General features: G+C 43.2%; 1 long non-coding RNA gene across 2 annotated transcripts in view; it reads left to right on the plus strand.

Moving 5' to 3' along the window:
- LOC130707681 (uncharacterized) overlaps window positions 1–7,477 on the plus strand; it is a 55,270-nt gene extending 47,793 nt beyond the window's left edge. For both annotated transcript variants that reach the window (XR_009007688.1, XR_009007689.1), the window contains 2 exons: window positions 5,202–5,432; window positions 7,371–7,477. This is a non-coding gene — a long non-coding RNA (uncharacterized LOC130707681). The remainder of the gene's footprint in view (window positions 1–5,201; window positions 5,433–7,370) is intronic.
- The last annotated feature ends 1,547 nt before the right edge of the window (window positions 7,478–9,024 follow it).

Raw genomic sequence — 9,024 nt, forward strand, 5'->3', positions numbered from 1 at the left:
GGTGCCAACAGGCACCATTCCCTGTGGATATGTTTATAGGCTTTAGCTTTTTTGAGCCAATTAATTTTCTCCTCCTGTACATTGGGCCCTAGGCATGGTGGAAGCCTCAAAGGCTTTAGGGCAATACCAACATGGGTTCAAGTCTAACTCATTACAGTCCCCATGTGACATAGCTACTATGTAGGCATGTTCATTTCTGTCCTACATTTGTATTTCAGAGATTCTTGGGAGGGACAGAAGATGTTGGGTGGATGAATTTCAGGCTGCCATCTTGAACCGGAAGCCGGTACCTCCTAATCCAATTTACATTTCTGTGGTTCTGATACACTTCACTTAACAGTTTCTGTTTTATGGTTTTCTTGTAGCCACCTCAAATTCTATGTGGCAGGGGCTTGGGCACAAGTTAATAAATAAATACCACAAACAAACAAACAAACATAAAAATGGTGACAATGCTTCCTTAGTCTGAAAAGACTGCCTGCCGCATCCATGCTACTTTTCTAGCAGGGGAAGAGAGGGAGGAAGGAAGAAAGGGAGAAGTACTTCACTAATGCTTTTGACAGCAGTAAGTCAAAGCCCCCTTCTCAGTGTCTCTGTGGAGTAAGAGCTGAGGAGGTGAGACATAAAACAAGATGGAGCAATTGAGGTGGCAGAAGGCATGACAAATGGACTGCCTCTTGCCCTGTTGTTTTTTGCCTTTTTCTAGTGTATGGCTAGAGCCCTTGTTGACAGGGGCTTCAGCTGGTTCATCTTGTAATATTTTGGATTACATTTTGTCTAGGGGGTACTGACTTAACAAGCCCAGAGGAATCAATGGTCATTCTCTGCAAATCAGCCCAGATGAATTCTTCATTAGCTGCTTCCCTCATTGTGGACCCATTGGCAGATCCTGAACAATGGGGGCCCAGTTAGAGACAACCCCCATCAGGGAGGGGCTGGAGCTGAGAGGAGCAGGCATATTTTCCTTGGGTCCAGCTGCAAAACACACCACAGGGCTGCCCTCTTTGGAATGTACATTGCTGTCTGAATTTTGCCATCTATAAATGCCTCCTTGGACCAGCCCTTGCCCACTCTGAATCCTTGCTTCTCAGAACTGTTTATAAACTAAGTGCCTCAGAGGTGGGTCCTGGGTGATAGCTCAGCAGAACAGGACAGAAGCTAGGCTGGCCTGTTCTTCTAGAAAGAAGAGAGGGGCACAGCACAGAAGTCCAAAACCAAGCTCTCTGAAGTGTTGGCCAAGAAAAGGGAAAGAATGCAGACATCTTTCATAACCCCCAGATGTGTCAGCAGTCATAAAAATGACTGTTTCTGGGTGACTTTTAGGGTTTTTTTCCCCACGAAGGAGGAGAAATCTCCAAAAACAAAATTTAATCTTAAATAGGTGATGTATCAACTGACCTCTTTCTTATAACAACCTGTAGGGCCAAAACCTAAAAAACACTGATTAATTCAGGACATTTAGGCAGCTTATGAATATTAGAGTAGTTGGAAATATCCACAAAGCAATAGTCTAGCACTTGGAATATCTGTTCTCTGAGCACCTTCAAGGGCGTTCTGTAAGATAAGGCCAATGGGTAGCAACGTGGCAAGTCAGTGATGACTCTGGTACTGCTGATCACATCGCTGGCTCCTGTACCTTTTTTAAAGAGTCCTTTTGTTTCATTCAAATGCTCGAACTGTGTTGAGGAGTGACAGTGTGCCAAGGTGAGGGAGCCTGCATTCCTAGCTCTAAGGCAGATGTAGCTTCCACGTGTCCAGCCTGCTGCCAATCAACGAGTTGAGGGATACAGCCAGTCACCATCGCTGTTACTCTAGGATCTCAGAGAATTCCTCTGGTGGCCACACCATCTGTGCAGAGCCCAGGCCAGTGGCCTGGCAGTTGGCCTCCGTGCCTCCCTTTCCCCATCCTCTCCCATCCCAGCAACTGTGTCCAGTCGATGCTACTTATCCAAGGTCCCAGGATTCATCCTGGTCCCTGTCTTCCTCATGGCAGCTCCTTGAGCTCAGGCTCCCATCATATCTCACCAGATGGTGGGTCTCCCACCACCAAGCTCTCTTGCCTCCCATACATTTTGCACAAGGCATGTGGATTTTCTGGGGTTCACGGCAGCTCCTAGCATCACCGACTCGAACCCCTTCAGGGGTTGCTTAGATGCTTGCAAATTCCGACCCTGATGTATGTGGACCTTCATGATCTGGACTCTTTTGGCTTTTTTATCTCTGGACAGCCCAGGCCTCCAATCACCTCTCCCTCTCCCACCCCTCTAGTCGTTTTGAACTACTTTCAGCCACTCACTAGCTGGGGGATCTTGGGGAAGTCAGTTAACCTTTCCATCCCTCAGCTTCCTCATTTGTAAGCTGGGGATAATAGGGGTTGCCAGGGGGTGTTGAGGATAAAATAAATTAATACAGGCACCGTGCTGTGATCAGAGCCAGGCACTGGCTGTGCCACCTTCTCTTGCTTCTTTGTTGCAGAAACACCGTTGGATGGACATAGAGATTATCACCCTAATTGAAATAAGTCAGACAGAGAAAGACAAATTTCATACGTTATCACTTATGTGTGCAATCTAAACACATGATACAAGTGAACTTATTTACAAAACAGAAACAGACTCGCAGACATAGAAAACAAAATTATGGTTACCAAAGGGGAAAGGGAGGGGAGGGGAGGGATAAATTGGGAGTATGGGATTAACAGATACACACTATTATATATAAAATAGATGAACAACAAGGGCTTACTGTATAGCACAGGGAACTATATTCAATATCTTGTACCTATAATAGAAAAGAATTTGAGAAAGAATATATATGTATATACATATATACATATATATGTGTAACTGAGTCATTTTTTTGTACACCAGAAACACTGAAAATCAACTATACTTCAAAAAAAAATAAAACTGTTTAAAAAAAGTGTAAAATCTAGGCACATTAGAATGCAAGCATATTGTTTTTCTGTAACCTGAGTAGTAAGAATAAATATCTCTATTTAAAAAAAAAATGTTCTACCTTAAACTACTTCTCACTTTCTTTAGCTCCCTCCCACTCACCCTGGAGGTCTCAGCTAAATAGTCAATGCCATGATAGCTAATTATCACCCAGAAACCCCCATCCCCAACTGGGCAGGGTCCCCTGCAAGGTGCTTTTGTAGTGCAGTGATCAGCACTTCTGGAGAATGGGCCCCATACACATTGTGTCATAATCATCTGCATCCCAATCTGTCCCTACAGCAGACTGAAAGCTTTTTGAGGTCAGGAACTTTCTCAGGTACCTGTGGCCTCTTGGTAAATAAATATTTGCTAATATATATATATATATATATAAAGAGCAAAATTGGCTCGGTAGGAGAGACCAGGCCAGCCTCCAGGTGGATGCTTGTAGACCCTGGGAGGGTCGTATTTCTTTTCATTAATGGATAAATGGTTAATTCTCTTTTAATGAGCCAAAGGAAAAACAAATTTACCAAGCTGACATTTAGCAAAAGTCATTTCGACATCTAGAGATGTTCCTGGTTCTGGAACTCAGAATGACTTTACACTTTAAAATGTCAGTGCAAGTTTGCTGGGCTGATTAGGTTTGCCTTTTAGCTCTTGCCTCTAACCCCCTTCCCTGCCCATTTCTTGCCTCAGCTGGGCTTTCCTCCAACACAGCCCAACTTTGGCTAGAATGCCACGCTCCCTGCTCTCCCCTCAGCCCGAGTTTCTCCTAGGCGCTGAGAACAGCTGGGGAAATAGACTCTGTATTTAGGTCTCATGTGGTTGTGACTGGATACAGGGTGGTGTCCTGGGGAGGAGGTATCTTTTGCCTCCCTGGACCAGCTGTGGCAGCATTGACATGGCTGAAGGATTCCGTCATTCCAGTTAGCCATGGCTCATTAAAATGCGTGGGATTGCTGGGGGCTAATATTTCCAAATCTGTGCAGCTCACAGGGCCATGGAAACAGATTATGATGGGTCTTTTCCAATGTGTCTGATTTGTCCATTGTCACATGCACTGGAGAGGGGAGGAAGGTGTATGATGCACAGAGCTGTTTCCCAAAAGCTTGCACCGGGAACCTCCCTCTGGGAATATGTAATCTCTTACCTCTTCTCATCCTATAGGAATTAAAAGAAAAAACCCAGTTTGTCACTTTTGCGTGTTATAAAAATTGAATTTAAGAATTTTTAGACATGTTTTTCCCATCTAATAAGCGATGCATGCTGTTCAATTTACTTTAAATTAATTATGTAAGAAAAGCATGATTTGTCAACGAAGACATTCATGAATTACATAGTTTATCATACTTGGTCAAGAAACACAATTTTAAAATGCAAATGGAAATTTAATTATGTATTGGCATTGAAAATAGGCAAGACCTGCTTTTGCAACCTCATGTTTGGAATTTCTGCATTTCGACTTAAAAAAATTCAACTGCGTAATTTTGAGTTTTATTTTTAAATGTTGACATAAAAGAGGAGAATAGGCCACTTGCCATTATTTCTTTAAAGTATCCCATTGGTGCAGTGGATAGCTTCATTCCCAGTAATGGAAGAAGCATGGATTTAATTCTCATTATAGTTTTCTCACTTTAACATTGGCTTCTGGAATGTTGAAGATAGCCTAAAGGACTACTAAGGCTTTTGACTAGATAAATGAAATATAGAGATTAGGCTCAGAAAATGTACGAGTGATTTGGCAGAATTATCATTTTTAAAAAAAATTTATTTATTTATTTATTTATTTATTTATGGCTGTGTTGGGTCTTCATTTCTGTGCGAGGGCTTTCTCCAGTTGCGGCAAGCGGGGGCCACTCTTCATCGCGGTGCGCAGGCCTCTCACTGTCGCGGCCTCTCCCGTTGCAGAGCACAGGCTCCAGACGCGCAGGCTCAGTAGTTGTGGCTCACAGGCCTAGTTGCTCCACGGCATGTGGGATCTTCCCAGACCAGGGCTCGAACCCATGTCCCCTGCATTGGCAGGCGGATTCTTAACCACTGCGCCACCAGGGAAGCCCCAGAATTATCATTTTTAAGCTTCTTGTGTAGGAGGCAGCTTCTGAGATGGTTCCTTCTTCTTGAGTGTGGGCTGAATCTAGTGACTTGCTTCTAATGAAGAAAGTGATGGGATATTTCTTCCAAGATTAAGTTGTAAAGGACTATGACTTCTCTTTTGCTCTCCCTCTCCCTCTCTCTTCTCACTTGCTCACTCTGATGAAGCTGGCTGCCATGTTGTAAGGAAGCCTCCACACACACCCTCCAGGGCAACTTCCAGCCAACAGCTAGTAACTATCTGAAGCTCTCAGTCCAATGTCCCGTGAGGAGCGGAATCCTGCTGCAACCACGGAGTGAGCTTGGAAATGGATTTCTTCCCAGTCGAGCCTTCAGATGACTGCAGCCCCCTCAGCACCTTGATTGCACCTGTGAGACATCTTGAGCCAGAGGACTCAGGTAAGCTGTGTCCAGAGTCATAGACATAATGTGAGATAATACGTGTTTTTATTTTAATCCACTAAGGTTTAGAATAATTTGTTATCCTGCAATAGATAATTAATATACTTTGTTATTTTCTTGTTGATTTCAACATCACTGTTCCTTATGCTTCTGGTCTTTAACCAGTGGTTACACATTAAGGGAAATCTGATGTACATGGTGTAGTATCAGAAATACAACAAGGTCATTCAGAATCAGCCTGGGCAGCTGAGCCCCAAACCACCCAAAGGTCTGAATCATGAATGTGCCCATCTGCCCTCTCAAACAGTCTCACTAAAAATACACAAAGAGGCTCTCACATAGCTTTGTTTGTTTTAAAGAGAAAACATATTTATTTCCTTGGTTGATTTAAAAATGATGCCATTGCCACCTTTTGTGATATGAAGCCAGGTGATGGCTAAGGGGAAAAAAGAACATCCATCTGGCAGCCAGGAAAAGAGAGCGTGTGGGGGACCCTATGGGAGGTTTTGATAGGTCAGGACTGGAGGTGGAAAATAGCCCCTCTGCTCACATTTGATTGGCTAAAATTAAGTCACACGACCATGTCACACTGCAAAGGAAGCTGGGAAATATAATCTACAACTGTGCCCAGAAGGTGGAGGAGACAGATTTTGGCAACACATAGCAGTGTCTGCCAAAATGATGAACTCTTATGAAGTTGAATTGAGCCTCTAGGACAGCAGTCCCCAACCTTTTTGGCACTAGGGAATGGTTTCGTGGAAGACAATTTTTCTATGGCCCAGTGATGGAGGCAGGGGGGGAAAAAGTTCAGGTGGTAATGTGAGCGATGCGGAGCAGCAGATGAAGCTTTGCTTGTTTGCTGCTCACCTCCTGCTGTGCGGCCTGGTTCCTAATAGGCCGCAGACCGGTACTGGTCTGCGGCCCGGGGTTTGGGGACCACTGCTCTACGATGTACAGACACCATACTAAGCATTACAGACACAAACAAGGTAGAAAAGTGTGGTCCTTGTTCTCAAAGACATCACAGTCTAGCTGGAGGAGTCTGTTGATGAAAAGTGGTTTGGAAATCAAGTCTTATGCCAGCTTTCACCATCCCCATGTGAAAAACAGTAGCAGCTACAGAGTGTTCTGTTCATGGGCTGAACAGTACATGTTCATCCTGCAAAGGTTTTATCCCCAACGCCAGGGGGACACAAAACCACTCACCTTGAGACTCTCTTTGTTAGAAACTACGTACATGACAGAACCTCTCCCTCCCCTGGTAGAATGTTTGTGACTGTGAACTTGCAAGTGGCATGTGTGGGAACCAATTCGGCCAATGGTCTGAAACTCCAGCAACACCTACTTGCAGGAATGACGTTTTCCAGGGTGGTTTTCAATGTTTTTGCCAAGAATTGGGGAATCGGGTGTAAACTGGAGCAAGCTCTTTGGAAACATAATTTTGGACTATAGACTGAAGTTGAAAATATGCATAACCTGTGACCCAACAGTGTTCTCCCACCTTGGGGAATATTTTGATCATGTACACCAGCATAAGAACGTTCATTGCAGTGATGTCTGTAATAGTAAAAAACTGGCAACTGCACAAATGTTCATAAACAATAGAATAACTTATGGTATAGCCACATAATGGAATATTATACAGCAGTGAACATGAATAATTTATAGCTTCATGCATCAACATGAATGAATCTCAAAAACATAATCTTGAGTGCAAAACACAAGTCATACAGGAATAGATAAAGATGATTTCATTTATAAAAAGTTCAGAAACATTCCAAACTAAACAATATGTTGCTTAAGGATATGTATATAGTGCTGGTGATTCATGCTAGCACTTTGTTATGCTCTGGGGGGCAAGGGAGAGATCAAGCATGGAGGGACCTAGCTTCCATTATTCAGTCTCTCTGCTTGTTTCTGCTCTTTTACCATCAGAAAAATTAATGACCTTGGCCCTACTTGCCCAGCTTCTCATGCCAACCCTGGCATTATAGTGAAGTCCCACCCAGCCAAAGCTGAGAGGGAGGATGGAGGAAGGAACAGAGAAAGAGAGAGGAGAAGAAGAAAAAGAAGAAGAAGAAGAGAAGGAGAAGGAGAAGGAGGGGGAAGGGGAGGGGGGAGAGAGAATGAATATGTGTGTGTGGAGGGTAATATGGCTTGAGAATGGAAGAGAGATCCAGGTTTTCTGACCCCACTTACATGTTCAAAAAATGCATATGTGGACTGGACATCTATTGAACAATTTTATATCCCTTTCACTATGCAAAGCAATTCCATATATTTCATGTCATTTCATCCTCACAGCAGCCCTGCAAGGGCATGTAGTTGTTCCCATTTTCCCTATTAGGGGTGTAAAACTCAAGGAGGTTAAGGGATTTACCCAAGGTCATCATGGTGGGGATGGGAACTTTGGTGTTCAGTCTCAAAATGTATAGATGCAGAAGTTCAGGGAATATGCTTGGAAAAATCTAGTGGGAAATAACTTCATCTAAACCACTGCCCCTTTGAATACTGCCATCTCAGCCTGGCATGTCCCCATTTTAATTTATTATTTTTGCTCCAGGGTACATCATTTGGAGGTCAAATAAAGTGCTAGCAGCGTTCTCCCTGCATTGGCTCTGGAGGCCCACTCATTTGAGCAGGTGGCTTGGTCCTTGCAGATGTGGTTGAGCTTACACATCTGGCAAGCATTAATTAGTGGGCAGCACATGGTATTTCACAGCCCTAATGAAATTTGGGTCTGCTGCATTTTAATAAACCATCCAAGGAAGCAAGATCCCTGGCATTTTCTTGGCAGTAAGGTTCTGGAAGAAACAGAAAAATTTCTATCATCATGATGGATTTGGTTATTTTCATCTTGTACAAAGTTACTCACAGTTGAAAGGTTGGACAAGATAGCTCTTGATTAAATGAAAACTGTGTCTGACTAGTACATAAATTATGTAGTGGAGGAGCAGAAAAATCAGAGTGTGCTTTTATTAACTCAGTCCCCATAATGGTTTAACTCAGACTGGAGAAGCTCTTCTACCTTGCAAGTATGTCAATAGGTACACAGTTGAAACATGTCCTTGAAGAAATGAAAACTCTGGCTGGAGACTGAATTTTGGTAATGGGCACTAGCTGTTCTGGATATTGTCATTTTCATCTTTGCAGTTGTACTGCTTTGTTTTATGCCTATTAATCCATTAGTCCTGCCCCTACCACATCCACACCCAAGGGTCCTATTTCTATATCTTATGGTTTATTTGCTTGGCCTGTGAGCCCTTGAATTACCTTCCTCATCCTCACCCATCCATCCCATGTTCCTAGACATATATTAAATGTACAGTTTCGTCTTTCCCCAGGAGTCACTAAGCTAGCTAATTGAAATGGGGAGGACAATGCAGTCAGATGGAGTCAACTGCATTTTTTTTTTTCTCCTGGGAACTTGAATTTAGAACGGAATGGTTAAAAAAAAAAAAAAAGAATAAGAGAATGGTAGTAAATAATGCTGTTCAATAAATATTCCTGATTCTCCTTCTGAGCACATGGTAGGACTGCATTTCTTGGCTCCACTGTGGTTGGACAGAGCCTTTGAATAGTTCTGACC

Source organism: Balaenoptera acutorostrata, chromosome 3 (genome assembly GCF_949987535.1).
Source record: "Balaenoptera acutorostrata chromosome 3, mBalAcu1.1, whole genome shotgun sequence".
NCBI lineage: Eukaryota > Metazoa > Chordata > Mammalia > Artiodactyla > Balaenopteridae > Balaenoptera > Balaenoptera acutorostrata.